Consider the following 15,101-nt stretch of genomic DNA (forward strand, 5'->3'; position numbering starts at 1 on the left):
ATCGATCGCAGGCGTCCATTATGGCGTCCTGTAGGGTAGTCAGCTCCTCCGGACTCAGCGCCTCCGCGGGGTAGTCTATAGGCAGTACCGCCACCCTGATGCCCCTAAGAGTATCCGAGTAGCTTGGCGTCTGCCCCCCTCCCCCCGCGAGGACGTTAGTTCCCAATGCCTACCCCGGGTCCCGATGTCAGAGGTGGAGGCTGCTCCCGTTGATTCTTCGGATCAGGAGTTTGGGGTGTTAAATGCCCGCTCTTCCGCTTTACAGCGGGTGCGGTCTCGCCGGTACGCCTGTTTTGGTGGTGTCCCTCACCCCGCTTATTAGCGGGTGCGTCCCTACCTTTCTCGCTGTTATGCCCGCCTGTCCGCCTATTTGCGGGTGCGGGCAAGGTGTCATTAGTGCCACACTTTCTTATGTCGTAAAGTTTTTAATGGTTTACTTACGACCCTTGTAAATACCCCGGTTATCTCGGATATTGCTTTTTTGTCTAAGAATACTTTATAATTTTTTAGGTTTGTGCGCTTCTACGTTAGATATGTGGACAGACAGCAAAAAACAAAGAAATTTTACTGCCTTTACTGTGCATTATATCGACAATAACTGGCAGCTTCAAAAATTATGAACAATTTTACATCTGCTCTTTATTTGATAAAAGTATTTCTATGATAATATATGTATATCTAGTACATACTTATATATGCAGTTACATACTTTTCTATTTTTTAGCCGTATTTTGTTCACTGCCGAATTTGAATGTTGTGATGGCAATTGGAATTGCTGTAAATAAAACTGCAGAAAATGTTCTTGGTGCTATAGAAACCAAGTTCGACGAGCTGAACTTGGGTCGAGATTTGTTAAAAAAAATTACTTTTACTACTGATCAAGGTTCTAATATCAAAAAGGCTTTACAACATCATTCGAGAATAAATTGCATTTCACATATACTCAACATTATTTTGAAGCATACTTTCGACAAAGAAACACTTAAAAGTCATGCGCCCCATGTTATGGATTTGATATCCAAATGCAAGTCCCTTGTTGAAAATCTAAAGCGGACTGCAAGAAACCAAATGCTTGAAACGACCGTAAAGCAAGAATGTCCTTCTAGATGGAACACTAAATTTCAAATGTTGTGCTCCATTCGCAAAAATTTCAATGCTATTGATATTTTTAATAAATCTGGAGAAACACATCGTTTAATCGGAATTGAGAAATATTTACTAGACCGAATAATAAACGTTTTGGAACCATTTAAAAGCTTAACTTTGTTGTTAGAAGGTGAGAAAAATTCAACTATACATTTAGTGCTATTGCATATGCATATCCTTAGAGAAAAGATGTTGAATCTGTTAAATGAAGAGAGTAATAATGAAATCCGATCGATAGTTTCAAACTGTTTGGATAATATTTTTGATGCAAAGTTCTGTCCAGATTTCCGCTTTTTTTCTGGCCAGAGTATAAACAGATGAGCTATTTAAGTGAATCCGAGCGAGTTAATATCGCTTTACGATATGACACTAAAAAACATATATTTATTTACTACGCTGAAGTGCGTGTTCTTTAATTATATTCTTTAGACTGACCTGTTTACATAAATCTTAGTGCTACTTATACTATTGAGATGCGTCGGTTGTTATCGCAATAACTATTGAGATGCCTGTTGTTTACTGTTTACTAGTAGATAACTATTTGGGTTGTTATTGTTTGTTGTAGTGATAGTGCATTTCTATTGTTCCAATGTTTGTCCGTTGCAGTTCGTGATAATGCATGTCAAAACAAGTTCTATTGTTTTAATGTTGTTTACAAGTAAGCGCTTATCATGGTGTACGTGACCTGCAGTGAGGCTATGTCGTTAACTCCCCTCCTCCTTAAAACGGAGCGTCCTCGCTACGCTGCTACGAGTTGCTCTTAACGACGGTTCATTTCGATTTCGTATAATTCGTCAATTTGCCTTTGTCTGTGAAGCATTCTTCTATTTTCGTGGTATCGGCAGAGGTGTACCATACCATAAGTGATGACTACTACAGTAAGGAATCCCATTATGATGAAGAACGTAGTCTGTACTGGGGTTTCTTCAATAGGTATCAAAAATGTTGAAAGTTTTTTGGTATTGCTGAATTTGTAGATTGAGTTTGAGGAAAGGATGCGGAGTACTTCAAGTTTTTCGCTATGTTGATTATGTATGATTTCTTTGAGGTGTCGTTGATGATTGTAATACGTGATATTACCGATGTTTGTGGATTCATTAAAGTGTATCAATTTAGGGCCTGATATATGCATGTTGTTCCAAGTATGCTGGTAATCTGTAAAAATGTATCCATTCTCTAGGATGCGAAGTGGAGCATTATTTTCAAGGATTGTTTCGCATTGGGCTGATTTGTCTTCTAATATTTTTATAGTACAATTGTCAGAGGGTTCTGATTTACAAATAAAGTTACCCATATAATTTCTACATTTAGACATTCTTTGATAATCGTTACATTTTGCGATCTTAGGGTCTAAATTAATTTTACCATGCTTATGTGCTAAAGGATATACATTAAATAGGCTACATTTAGTTTCAAGGACAGGATATTTGTATATTGTTATAATAGCTTGTTGTGCTAACAGATATGAATGTCGGCATTTTCTAATATATTAATTATTGGAAGATCCAACTTTTCATGGTGTATAATATCGTACACATCTTTCAAATTTAATGTGCCAGAATAAAAATTATTAGTTTTCGCAAAATTTATAGTGTTCGTTATTGACTGGAGTTCATTACAAACTTCTGATATAACAATGTTTTCGGTTATTGCTTTGGGATCAAGGGTTTCGAGTATTCTTTCGAACTGTGAATTAATTGTTTTTTGCTTATTATTATTTTCTATTAGCATATTAAGTGAAGTTTTGATTTCTACAAGGTCATCGTGGTCTGGTGTGCCAGTGATGAATTTTAACACGGAGCCAAGAAAGTTAAGTGATCTTTTGGGTCTACAAATATTTGGAATGAGTTGATTTTTCAGAGTTTCGATTTTGTTCACTAAAATTTGAGTTTCGGGTTGGTTTTTTAGATTGTATGATGATTTCATTATACTTTCGTATGGCGCGATTATTTTTGAAAGATTAGATATTTGATACAAGAAAGCTGTATCCTGATAAATGTAAACAGGATCTGTTTCTACTAGTACATATTTCCTATTGGAGAACACGTCCTCGGGTTTCTCGTTGGTCACAGAATGGATTGTCTTGTTGTATTGTCGGACTGCTTCGAATATCTGTTCGTCAGGTGCTGAACTGTGTTGGTGTGCCAAAACTTTCGCCAGTTCGATTATCGTGCTATGCGTTCGTTCAACTTGACCGTTTGTTGTCGAATGATAGGCTGGAGTTTTGGTATGCGTTATTTGTAGTCGCTTGTATATTTGTTGTGCACATATGCCAGTAAATGTTAACTCGTTATCAGTCATTACAAACTTTGCATTTGGGTATATTTGTGATAGTATCTCGTCAACGTATTTGTATGTGTCCTTCTTTGATGGTATTTGTCTCAAATGGCAGTATTTGTCGGTTGAACTATTGTACATATTATTGTTCATAAAAAATAAGTCTAAGTGTATGTATTCGCCTACCTTGTTCGGTATTGGTGCTGAACCTATTGGTTGTTTATTTGGTCGGCGTTCATACATGTTTGTGAGGCAGATTTCGCAGCCCTGTACTTCTTTTTTACAAGCGTCACGTATGTTTGGCCAGTAGTATCTGAGCGAAATTTCCTGTGCGTTATTTTTGTAGTTTCTGTGAGCACGTCTGTGTGTGTCTTGTATGAATTGTTCCTGTTGTTCGGTTTCGGTGATGTCGTCCACCAATTTTTGCGCTAGTACAATCGATACAGTTGGAAATGTGTCGATAATGTCGTTTTCGACGCAAAATAATATTTCCTCGTCTATTTGCAGAGCATTAGTTACATTTGGTCGAATTATATTTTTTAGTCTGTCTAGCAATTCAGTTTTGGTGTTAAAAAAAGCGTATGTCGGTTGTTAGAAAATATGTTTTGTGAGGATAGTTCGACGGGGTTCTGATCTGACTGTTTTACAATAATTTGATTTCTCAAGGAGTTTAATGGTTGCTTTACTCGTTTCAGTTTTTGTGTTGGGGAGCTTTGTGCTGAATGTTGGGAGTCATCAGAATTTACAGTGTTCTTTATTTGCTGGCGAGAAAGTGCATCAGCGACAACGTTCTGATGTTCGGGTTTGTAAACGAGTTTGGCACCATATTCTTCAATGAAATTTTTCCATCTTTTTTATTTTGTATTGGGGGTTTTTTTCTGATATGGAGAAGATTAAAGATTGATGGTCAGTGTAAATTGTTAAATCTGCTACACAATACAAGTAATTACATAGTTTCTGTAGTGATCAGACAATTGCGAGTAACTCTTTCTCATTCGTTGGGTAATTTTGTTCTGTTGCGCTGAGCGTTCGTGAAATAAATGCGTAATTGCTAGCATCTGTGGTTAATTCGAAAGCTTTGTTACAGTTTGGTTGGAAGAGTTCAACCTGTGCTTGCAGTTCCTCTTTTATTTTGTTCAGTGCTTCTAGTGCAGGTTCGTCTAAGGTGATTTTTATTTTTGCGCTTTGATTCTTTGATATGTCACGGTTCTCTCCTCTGAGGAACGTAGTGAGTGGTTTGATGATGGCTGAAAAATTCTGTATAAATTTTCTATAATAACTAGTGAGACCTAGGAATGATCTGAGTTCCTTCAGTGTTGTGGGAATAGGGAAATTTTTAATAGTCTGTATTTTTGTAGGGTCAACTGTGATCCTGTTATATTTAATTATATACCCTAAGTATTCCACAGAGTCTTGGAAAAAGTGAGATTTCTCGTTAGAGATCTTCATGTTGGCCTGGTGAAGCGCGTTTATGATTATTCGGATGTGTTCGATTTGTTCTTCAGGAGAGGAAGAATAAATGAGAACATCGTTTATATAAACGTATGCGAACTTGCCGATATATGGTCTTAGGATATCGTCTACAGATCTTTCAAAAATTTTTAAACCGAACGGCATACGAAGGAATTCGTATTTAGCTCCATTTACACTAAAGGCGGTTTTTTCCCTGTCAGACTCTTTAATAAGGATCTGATGGAAGCCAGACTCTAAATCTAAAGTTGTAAACACTTTTGCATTACCTAAATTCTTTATGGTCATAGCCACATCAGGTATGGGGTATCTATCTGTAATAGTTTAAGCGTTTAGCTTCTGAAAGTCTACGACCATTCTGCGCTTAGGTTTCCCTTGTTCATCGGTACCTTTTTTAACGACTGTCCAAATGGGAGAGTGGTACGGAATTTTGTTGGGTTGAATTATTTCATTTTCTAAAAGTTTGTTAATTTCTTTGTTAATGAAGTCGTTATCCGACATAGGAAACGGATATTGCTTGGTCCAAATAGGATCTTCGGATTTCGTTCTAATGGTAGCTTGTACCGCGGTAGTATATGGTAGCAGTTCGTTTGTGCTTTCATTTTTTTTTTCATAATTTCTTCGATTTCGGCCCTATATTTTTCACTATTAACCGTATAATTTATTTTTTGCACAGATTCGCTTTCTTTCTTGGCCCTATATTTATAACTGAGCTTGTACTCGAAAAGGTTGATCTCTGCTTTGATTTTTCTAAGTCCCTGTTCACCCAAAAGCATATAAAATTCTTCTAATGCATCTGTTTCAAAAAATATGAGGTTATGTTCTAACAATGTTATTATTTTTTTTTGATTTGGTTATTGAGTAACCATGAAGAGTTTTCACTTTTACAGGTTTAATTGAAATAGGCTTACCGATGTTGCATTTTGTACTTATATAATTGTTTGTTGCTCCAGTCTCGATCAGGATGTTAATAAGTTTGCCTGTATCCCTGCAGTGGCGTTGCAGACACGGCAAATCGTTCATGCGCCTAAAAAAAAACCCTGCCTGTTTCATATTCATCATTTTCGTATTCTGGTGCAAGCGATGTTAGTTCTTCGTCGCGTGTTTGACTTACACGTTGTACTTTCTGTTGTATGTTGAAATTACGAGATGAAGGATTTCGTTCTCTTTTTTGAGGATCTCCGCGAAATGGATTATTTGGCGGTAGTCCTTGTATTTGACGGTCATAGCTGTTTTGTTGTGGTGCGGAATGTTTCCTATTATAATTTTCGGATCTCGTGTATTGCTGTGATGGATCTACGTCCATTGGTTGGTGGTGTTGCCTGGGTGCAGTTTGATTGTATTTCACCTGCACGTTAGGTCTGTACCTTTGTGGTTCCTCGTGATATCTTCTGCTTGGGTTTTGATACTGCGATGTATTATATTGTCTGTGCTGACTGTATTGCGGAACGTCGAATTGTGAGTTCACATTATCGTGGTATATCGTACTTGCGCTAGCGTAAGCGGTTTCTAAGTCCTTCGGATTGTGGCTATAGAGGGTGCCGCTGGTATATTTGCTGTTCAGACCGAGAATGAATGTCCTTACAGCTTCCTGGTTCGCATATTCTTTCATAGCTGAGGGATTTCCTGAGCTATCCTTCTCAACTTTAGTGAGTGCAAGATTAAGTGACTTGCTGACTTCGAAATGGAACTCTGCCAACGTCCTTTTTCCCTGCATTATACTCTTCATCCCTTCGAGCAACACATACAGTGGTCTCTGGTCCGCATAAGTATAATCGAGACGGTTTATTATAGAATAGAAGTTGAATTTGGTGTTGTGGTTTATTAAAATATCGGCCGCCTCTCCTTGAATTTTCGAATGTACAATCGAGAGTGCCGCGTAATACGTGGGTGTAGTAACGTAATTCTTGATGTTTTCCATGTGTTTCCAGGCACGCTTTCTCCATGACCTATAATGGATCATGTCACTTGTGAAGATTGGTAATGTTTTGAATATTTCTAAGTTGATTTGTGACGCATCGGTGATGTTTGGTGTACAGTCCTGGTATTGGTGGGTGACTGTGACGTTAGGTGTTGCGTAGGTTTCGAAGGAATTCATTCTCTGTTGGGTTTCAGTGAGCGTTGTGGTCAGAGCAGCGATTTGTGCTCTCAGGCTTGCGATCTATTGTGTTGTCATTTCGGAGTCGATGTTCGCGATGGACGTGATAAGTCGAAAAACTTTTGCCGTTTTCTTCGTAATTCCAGTGTGTTGATCGTTGGTTTCTTTTATTCCGTTTTTCAGGAATCTGTTTGTCACAGGATTTGATTGCTGTCCGCTATTTCAGGATCTGTTTCAGAATCTGTGATGGTGGAAGTCTTACTTCCCGTGGGATTTTTTTTTTAAATTTCTGTTTTTCATTAGTTTCAGAAATAGAAATGGTTTTTTTGGACCAGTTGAGCCCCCAGTTAATATCCCTTTACGATATGAGACTAAAAAACATATATTTATTTACTACGCTGAAGTGCGTGTTCTTTAATTATATTCTTTAGACTGACCTGTTTACATAAATTTTAGTGCTACCTATACTACTGAGATGCGTTGGTTGTTATCGCAATAACTATTGAGATGCCTGTTGTTTACTGTTTACTAGTAGATAACTATTTGGGTTGTTATTGTTTGTTGTAGTGATAGTGCATTTCTATTGTTCCAATGTTTGTCCGTTGCAGTTCGTGATAATGCATGTCAAAACCAGCTCTATTGTTTTGATGTTGTTTACAAGTAAGCGCTTATCATGGTCTACGTGTCCTGCAGTGAGGCTATGTCGTTAACTAGCGTGAGGAAATATATAACTTAGTAAAAGCTGAACTAATAAAAATTTCAAACATTACATCTCCAGAAAATTTCCAACAGTTCTCATCTGAATGCGCAGAAATGGAATCTGGTATTGATCGTGATATGTTATCGAAATATAAAGACGTGCATTTGCTTACGGAAAATAATTTCGAAACCCAAATAAATGTACAAATTGAAATGTACAAAAACGTTTGCCACTTAGAAAATAATGTTTTGCATTGGTGGCGGCGACATGAGAATGAAATTTCTTTGGTGGCAAAACTGGCGCCAAAAGTATTATGCATTCCAGCATCTAGCGCTGCGAGTGAAAGGTGTTTCAGTGTGGCAAATCGAGTTATGGAAGAACGAAGAACAAATCTTAAAGGAAAAAACTTGGATGCCATTTTATTTTTACATAATATCAATATTTTTTACTTCTAACTCCTACTTTATGTTATAGTTAAATATGTTTAATTTCTATCAATTTATGAGTTAATTTATGCCGAACTAAATAAAAGATACACTATGCAAGTATAGTAAATATGGTTTTGGCATTATCTGGTCACACTGCTATTGACGGTGCTAATTTATTAGCAGAATTATGCTGTTACTAATCGACGATGCTGTTAGGTCGGTGTTATGCAGACAAACTTTTGTTTGCCAAATTAAATGGCGGCTGCTTAGTTTGCTCGGAGGTTGTTATGTCGAGTTTGGCACAGGGTTGCACGTTCATTATGGTTTTCATGGCTATTGCCAACACCAAATGAGAATTTCAGATGTACATAACGCGCATAATTTAAAATTTTTGTATATGACAACACCGAATTTGCTGCAGTTTGACCAAACAAAATTAGTTTGCTGTGAGAGTCGCCAAACTCGCTCTATCCGAGTTTGCTACAACGACAATTGCACGCACTTTGCCAAACAAAATTTCTGCATAACACCAACCTTAGTAATCGTACGATGGGACGATGCGGCGGTGCCGAGTAACTTCGCTACTTTGGCATCGTGGTAATCGTCAAAAGTGTTAGTTATTAACGTACTCGTACGATACTAACATAATCGTGCAGGACTCTAATATGTATGTATGCAGATATTTAAATGCCGGTTTGCTATTCGCGCTTTAAAATTTTTGGGCAAATCGAATCATCAGTTTCGATAATTGTATCGTATGCCGCTTGAAGTCGGACCCAAAAATTGTCAAGAGTATTGTTTTTATCGCTAGAACTGATTCCGAGTTCTCTTGTATTGGGGATGAGGAGAATATAATGCAGTATCTTATTAGACTGTCACTATCCGAAATGAATCTTGCGCCTGTCAAATCTTTGTTTTTCTTCTACTTCGCATCCTTCGAGCTTGTAGCTTCTGCAGGTGTTCCTTGGGGTTTATCTTCATCAATCATGGTTGGTACTTTTAAAATAATTGGGGTTTCTTGCTCCTTCACTGGAGTTGTATCAGATGGCATTTATATGTACGGTTACCAGACGTACTGATTTTATCAGTACAATACTGATTTTTCAACTTTCGTACTGATTTTATTCATTCCTTCAATCAGTACGCTAATGTCCTGATTTTTTTAAATTTGTACTGATTTGTACTGATTTTTCAGTTTTGAGAATTCAAATTTGTAATAGGGTTCTTCCCATCGAGCTTGGTACGCGGTAACTTGGTGATCGGTAATTTTTGCCCATGTATTTTGTTTGTGTAATATTATTTTACACAAACAAAATACTTTACGATTTGCTTAAGCTTTTTATATAACGTTGCAACTTTCTTAAAATTTACTGTAAAAAGTAAGAAAATAATTTAATTATAGTTGACTTGTTATCGGCAATGTTTGATATGCGCAAGAAATTAATATAAAAAAGCAATCGTTTCATGGGCATATTGCGGGCATATATCTCGTGGCTGGATCGCGCGCAATCCGCGTTGACTTCTTGCGCAAGAAAGAAATGCACATTTCAATCGTTCCACTTTTATTTCTAATGCTCGAATTTCGCATGCCCACGGGAGTCGGGTGCGCACGCTGGCAAATAAAAATTCATTCCGACCAAACTATATCGAAATGCACGCATTTTTTTTTCATTGATAAATGCAGAAAAGTTTATTACAGAAGTTAATGTTAAAAATTTTCGTCCACGAGGCGCAGAAATTGCTTAAGTTTTAAGTTTTTCATAAAAAAAATATTGAAAAGCAAACAAAAAAATTTTTTTTCTAACGCAAATAGTTTCATTGTATAGTTTAATGTTTTTTAAATCTGCACGCCAAAATATTTTTTCATTCGGACACTTATTTCAAAGAAAAATAAAAATTTCCAAAACACTGCAAAACTTTTCAATTGTTCATTAAAAAAAACTATTTGGAATTTCGAAACAAAATTTACACAGTGTACTTTTCGACTACAAAACTCGGCGCTGCCTGAATATCATTGAAAAATATTAATCTTGGTAAATTCGGGGCCCACTTGAGGAAGCCTTACCCATACCAAGATATTATTAAAAACAAGTAATCTGGCGTTTCAAAGTATTATCTGCTACTTACATTCATAATTCTGCTTGGAATAAAGGTGTACTGAAAAGTACTGATTATTATAGCATGAAAAAGTCTAATGTACTGATTTCGCGCCAAAAAAATCTGGCAAAATTCAAAGTTTTTTTTCAGTGTATTTTAACTAATATGTATAAATATCAGTGCAACCTATGGGATCTTAAATTACTTGGCTTTATATAAGCACAAATAAACGCAATATTCTGTTTTGAGTTTTATTTAAATAAATAGGTACGTATTTTTTCGACTTTGATTTTCATTATTTTCCATAAGGGTATTTGTAGTATTTCAAATAAGTTTTCTTAAATCACCGCAATTTAAATATTTAATTTCTGTGTTTATAATTTTTCGCGCTTCGTAATTCTTTCTTTTACGTGTTCTGTGCAGGATAAATGCAATGCTGGGTTATTAAACTGTATGTAAGTATATGTATGTATGTATGTTAATAGCATGCAATGTTAGCGAAGGACGGGAGAAAGAGATAATTTATAATTGCGATTTCGTTGCTCTGTTTATGATATATGTCTGTTTGTATGCACGAGTATATTGTTAGCACGGTTGCCGTTTTGGTCCAAATGGACCAAATTTGGTCCATTTCTTTTCGTTTGGTCCATTGGTCTAATTATTTTTAAAATGGTCCATTTCACAAGCCTTTGGTTAGGTTATTATCACCCTTTCACTTCATTCAATAGTTTCGCGTTTTCAATTTTTTCTATTTAATTGATGAATATTCCGCCCTATGTTGAATATCGCCATCGTCAGTAAGAGTGACGATACGGCCATCGTCAACCATGTTACTGATGCGCTGATGATCGCCGACGATGACGATGACGATATTTAGCATAGGGCCGATTAGCAACACCTGCTAAAAGTGTGAACTCGCCTTGCCACTGATCTTCAAATATGGCATGGCTAATCATCTGTCAAAAAATATCGCGATTTCTTGCTTATTTCAATTACTCGGTGACCAATATCAAAGTAGCTGGCAAAAATATGGAAAGGTAGCAAACCTTTAATCATGGCATTTAGACCGTGAAAATAATATTCGATTTCAATCGAAAAGATATTAAACATCTTGAAATTATAACACCACATAAAGTTCTTTCTGATACTGATGTATCAATTTTGCCGCTACTCGACCAATTTCCTGCATTGGTAAATGATGCAGACATAAGTGAATTTCAATTTCACAAATTGAGGCTGAGTGAAGGTAACTTTAAAAACTGTACCAATATAGAACGCTTTTGGGATCAAGTAAGTTTGATTAAAAATGGATTGGGTGAAGCGGCCTTTGGAGAATTGTGTGATTTAATTCATAACATTTTTAGTCTGCTTCACAGTTCCACAGCAGCTGAGCGCAGATTTTTTGATTTAGCATTAATAAAAATGAAATTAAGAAACAAATTATAATTTAAAACTTTAAATAACATAATGTTAATAATATACAATTGTGATGCACTTTGGATGCAATATAAAAAAATTTTTTTATAAAAAACTGTATTGGCATATTTTCTTGATAAAGAGGAATAAACTCCACTCCATTTTTTACCATTTGGTCCATTTTTTGGTCCGAAAAATAAATTGGAAATGGCAACCGTGGTTGTTAGCTGCTGGGAGTGAAGATCTCTATCGCTATTGAACAGTGAGTTGCAGATGACCGTACTGTAGGTTTGTGTGTATGTAATTTGATGTTGCAATGCAGTTCAGTGACTAATAAGAGTTTGTATAATTGTTTACATCCACGTATGTACGTATGTATATTACTTCTTGTTACAGATGCTGGGAGGCCAGAAATAAAATATGCGATTGTTTGCTAATATATTTGGGTAGTTTTGATACTTGTTTTTGTAGCGCAATAGTAAGAGTAATAAATATACAAATTACATACATAAATATGCTGTGTTTACTGCTACAGTGAAACCGCTTAAGTACCTAACACGCTTAAGTGACCAACATTTTTGGACACCGTGAAATTTTCAATAAAATCTGAAGAAAATCCCTCTCTTAAGTACCTCTCCGCTTATTTACCCAACCCGCCTAAGTACCTATATTTTTCGTGTCCCATTTACAATTTTACTTAGAATTTTTCCTTTTAAGTGCTCTTTTAAAATTTATATGTGTTTTGAAATTGAGTAGCAGCGCTACATACCTTCGGTAAAAAAATTCTAAAAAATCAACAGTAATTTTTAGCCACTTGAAACTTGCACATTATTACACCGAAATTGAACTGTATACTTAAAAAAACACTTCTGAGGAAAAAGTTTGAAATTGTGGTCTATAAAATCTTAAGCTTAGGTTTATATGGTATTTGCTAGGGAATGAACTGTATTTTAATTGATTCAAAAATCTAAAAAATTAATAAATAAACATAACAGGCAAACAATATCATTTCGAATTTGGTACAAAATGATATGTCCAACCTTGACTTTTTAAACAATTTAATTCCTGTAAAAATGACATACCATTGCACTATATACATATTTTTTTTAATACAGTTTTTCTTTACTTCATGTGTTAAAATAATGCTACGATTTTGGTTTTAACCTATGTATACTTCATTAAATATTGTTAATCAAGTATTTATGTAAGTAAACAAGAAGATGTAACTACATCAGTAATTATGTTCGCTTAAGTACCCGCATCGATGTACTTAAGCGGGTTATTTTAAGCACCCAACCCGCCTAAGTACCTCAAAAAGTTGACATTATTCGTGAGTTACTTAAGCGGGTTTTACTGTACTTCTTTTGATTATACTTTGTTTAGCTGGTTAGTAGTTTAGGTGTTATAGTTCTGACTTTTGTTTTCTATTGCTTATTTTGTATGCAATCCTGCTTTTGCTTAATGCAGAAGGGGTATGCGGGGCAAGTAAATACTTGAAATGTTTAGGGTTTTTTTGGGATTGGGTTACTTTACCGGTTTAATGTAAAAATATATACTGAGGTGTGTACATATCTTTTAATTATGAAGTTCGTGGTTGGAATATTTCTTTTCAATACTGTACGGAAATTTTTTATAATTTTTTTCAAATGTTCAGTAAAATATCCATTAATTTAAATGGGTTCGATACAACTCACTTTGGTTTATAAGGGGTATATGGGTTTAATTTTGGGGTTAAAATTGTGGGTGAGATTCGGATGCTTCTTGCTTTTCCCTCTTTTCCACGTTGAGTCTCCCAGTAGTCTTGCTCTTCCTCCTGGTTGTTGAGTTAATTGTTAACTTGTGTTGTTGGATGAATTGGATTGTTGGTAATTTCGCGCCCGATTTTTTATAAAAGTGTTTAGTTTTGGGATTATTTGTTGTTGGTGTTTATATGAATTACGCGACGCGCCCGATATAAAATTTTAAAGTTTGTAAGTGGATATTTGGAAGTTTTTTCACTGTGTACTTAGGAGGTCACTTTGCATTTATATTTCTACGTATGTACATATGTACAGTGATATAAACAATAATATGCCACTGTGCAATTTCTCCGATATGTATGTATGTATCTACATATATCACTTGCCAATGTTTTAACTTTTTTCTTGTTGTTGTTAGTGGACTGTATACACTTTTTCTTGTTTATGCTTTCCTTTATAGGTGCCGTTCAGTAAGGCGACGGAGGACCATGAACAATTGAGGACTATGGTCTTGTACTTCTCCTTACCACTTTATATCACTACATATATTCACTTTATTCAAAAATGAAACCACTGGAAATTTCGGTTTAAAATAACAATGTAATGCTTTATTAACAAAATCGGGGCGTCGATCGGACACGTCTGCTCGGGGGAAGATCGCAATAATTGTGTGTTAACAAATCAAAATTAACTNAGTGTGTTTATTCAATTTGTTTTAGTTACAATAAATGCCCTTTCTCCGCCTTACAGCGAGTGTGCTTACTTCTATATGAATATGAATGTGCTATGTACATACAATGCTCAACTTAACGAAAAATGATGTATGTATACGGAATAAGAGTACAAACTCTGAGAATACACAAATGAGTAGCTCTTCAATACTTATGATATGTCAAATATGTTAAACAGGTGTTCTCAACTGTGACCAAACATAATTGTTATAAAGCCATAAAATAACAAACAAAAGGCGTGAGTACTAGGTACTCATGAAATTTGATGTGAATACATATGCGGCAAAGCATAAAAGTACGTTTACATATAAATATAATCTCAATCAAAGCTCGTTAGCTGTCAAATTTGTTGTGGTTGTTATTCACACAACTCGAGGAAAAGTTAAACTTGTTCTCTGTGCCACCGTGGTCACTTTTTTTTGCAACACATATTAGGCCATTTAAATATATTTCAACTGAATATTTTATTAAAAATACCTTTACAAACCTATTTTCCTTACTAGCGTCAATTTTTGTTTACTTTAACATTTGACATTCCTCCTCTTCTTCGCAAGTATAATCAATAAAACTGGGTTGGACACCAAAAAGTTATCGGTTTAATCTGAGATATTTTTAATTATAATTTTGCATGGCTAATCTCTTTTTCTAATAACAGATTAGGGAGTCAAGCTCGAAAATTAGGATAATGTTTTTATATCTAAAGGCGATTCAGTTACACACATACAAATGTAGGTTAGGTTAGAAATTAAATATTAATTTCACTTAATTTTATTCATTTTGCTGATTTAATTTTTTTATTCATTTTCATTTTTAATTCTTTTAATACATGACATTATCGGTATGATTGATAAAATATACTTGTACATATATACTTGTGAATCAAGGGCGTTAAAATATCTTGGAAACACCCCATATAGGTAGATTTTCAAGTTTTATATATTTTATTGTCTCTATCTACTCAAAATTGTTTATCAAATGTAAAATTGAAATAATTTGTAT

At 35.3% G+C, this 15,101-nt stretch overlaps 1 pseudogene; it reads right to left on the reverse strand.

The window, feature by feature from the left end:
• Nucleotides 1–721: 721 nt before the first annotated feature.
• On the reverse strand, nucleotides 722–6,778 carry LOC108361706 (uncharacterized; annotated as a pseudogene).
• Between the last annotated feature and the right edge of the window lie 8,323 nt (nucleotides 6,779–15,101).

The sequence above is a fragment of the Rhagoletis zephyria genome, unplaced genomic scaffold, assembly GCF_001687245.7.
Source record: "Rhagoletis zephyria isolate East Lansing unplaced genomic scaffold, Rhagoletis_zephyria_1.1 Rzeph_scaffold_00822, whole genome shotgun sequence".
NCBI lineage: Eukaryota > Metazoa > Arthropoda > Insecta > Diptera > Tephritidae > Rhagoletis > Rhagoletis zephyria.